Raw genomic sequence first — 2,500 nt, forward strand, 5'->3', positions numbered from 1 at the left:
TCGACAGCCTGCTTTGCATACAATGCAATGAATATTACCAATCCCACACTGTGTTTAAATCACATATGAAAATCAAACACAGGGTAACCAAGATTATAACAATATGCAATAAATGTGGGAGAAAAGGAGACTACCATGCCATAGCATGCCATCATGGAAAGTGCAAAAGAGTTGAAAGAACAATGCCGGAAGGTACATGGGAATGCACTCTGTGTCCCCTTACATTCTCAACTAAAATTGGCTTGGGACAACACGAGAGACACCAGCATCCCAAACTAAGAAATGAGAAAAGACTGGAAGTAAACAAACCAAAAAGGAAAGGCAAGAAATCGATTTGGTCTGAAGACGAAATTCAACAACTTAAGGAATTGGAAACAAAATATAAAGGTTGTTGGAATATTAACAAGAAAATAAGTACGGAATTATTATCTAAAAATAATAAACAAATTGCGGATAAAAGAAGAGCGCTCGTGGCCACGGCAAACAGTGAAGGAGCTCATTCAAAAGGTACGACCCCAGGGGGCGGCGCGACCGAAGTGAATGTCGAGCTGGATAGAGACCACGAGCAATCGGACCAGAATAGTACAGATAACATACCAAAAGCAAAATATACATTAAAAGGGAATAAAGATAAAAGAGAATTGGGCAACCTATTATTGGATGCCGAACAGTTGGTTGGGAACAGGACAAACGAGGACGATGATGCCCAAGCCATAGGACTAATTGAAGCAATAACAGAAATGATGCTGGAGAATAACAAAACAAAACAGCCCAAAACAACAGAAAACAAGAAAAAGGCCCTAAGACCCAACAGTACGGGCGCATCAAAAATATACGCTAAAAAGAAGGCCGAATACAAAAAGACCCAGAACATGTACAATAAAGACAGGAGAAGATTGGCACGACAAATAATGGGCGGTCCAAGCAATATCAAGTGCCCTCTGTCTAAGAAAGAATTGGAACAAAGCTACAAAACAAAATTATCCAATCCTAACAATAAATCGGACATCTGTAAATTTGCAGGTTGTCTAAGGATGGCAAATAAAGAAGGCTTGATGAAGGAGATCAGTGAGGAAGAAACTAAACAAGCCATTAACAATATGAAAGAGGGGAGTGCACCAGGACCGGAAGGAAAAACAGTGCATGACCTCAAGGAATGGGATGACAGCGATCCCTCGATTCTTCCAAGACTCTTCTCACTCTGGATGAGGACCATGACCATTCCAGATATCCTCAAGAAGAGCAGAACAGTGCTCATTCCGAAGTCAGAAGATCCTGAACTTCTGAAAAGCATAGACAACTGGAGGCCCATAACAATAGGGCCCATATTATTACGCCTATTCACCAAAATAATCGCAAAAAGACTGGCTGAAGCGGTAACGCTAAACCCCAGACAAAAGGGATTTATTGCGGCGACCCCGGGATGCAACGAAAACATCGCCATCCTTCAAAATATTATGAAGGGAGCTAAGAGCAACAGAAAACAACTTGCAGTTGTGTTCGTTGACCTAGCAAAGGCATTCGATTCTGTGGGGCACGCCATGATAAGCAAAAGCCTAACGAGAATGGGCATCAACAAAAAATTTATCAAACTCATTGATAATCTATACACCGAGACCTCGACAGTCATTGAAGGTGATAATTGTAAAACCGAACCCATAAATATTAAAAAGGGAGTGAAACAAGGGGACCCCCTATCACCCTTACTATTCAATTTAACTATGGACCCCCTCCTTTGTACGTTGGAAAGAGATGGCTCAGGGGTCTGGATGAAGGATAACAACGAGGTCGTTAAATGCACTGCTCTAGCCTTCGCAGATGACATTGCTATCATGAGCGATTCACATGCGGGAATGATTAAAAATTTATCAATTTTGGAATCATTCTGTAAGAAAACCGGGCTGGAAATAAACGTCAAAAAGACGGCAGGATTCCACATGTCCTCCAAGAATAAAACTTTCTTATACAACCACGGGACAAAATGGCAAATGAATGGAAAAGAACTGGAATTCATTGCCCCCGGGGGTATAGAGAAGTATCTCGGTGCGCGAATAGACCCATGGGCCGGGGTAACAGAGGATCAATGGATTACAAAGTTGGAAAAGTGGATGGGTTGCCTAAAAACAGCAAAATTGAAACCAACCCAGAAAATTGTAATTCTCAAAACCCACATGATCCCAAGATTGTATTACCATCTTACCCTTACCGAGGCATCGCAAAACACCCTCATTAGTATGGACAGACTTATCAGGAAATCAGTAAAGGAAATATTACATCTACCTGATGACATCGCTGACGGGCTACTGTACTCTAAAAATCGAGATGGTGGACTAAGCCTCCCGAAATTGGAAATTCAGATTCCATCGGCCATAGTGCGGAAACTAGAAGCACTAGAGAAATCAAGCGACCCAGTCATCAGAGCCTCGTTTACATACAGAGGACAAAATAACAAAGAAAATATAATGAAACTGAAAAACCTGAAAGTACTAAGAGAGGTGTC

The 2,500-nt window shown here is 41.5% G+C and overlaps 1 pseudogene; it reads left to right on the top strand.

Moving 5' to 3' along the window:
- LOC137310727 (28S ribosomal RNA) overlaps positions 1-2,500 on the top strand; it is an 8,318-nt pseudogene that overhangs the window by 3,337 nt on the left and 2,481 nt on the right.

This window comes from Heptranchias perlo, unplaced genomic scaffold (genome assembly GCF_035084215.1).
Source record: "Heptranchias perlo isolate sHepPer1 unplaced genomic scaffold, sHepPer1.hap1 HAP1_SCAFFOLD_274, whole genome shotgun sequence".
In the NCBI taxonomy this organism is placed as follows: domain Eukaryota; kingdom Metazoa; phylum Chordata; class Chondrichthyes; order Hexanchiformes; family Hexanchidae; genus Heptranchias; species Heptranchias perlo.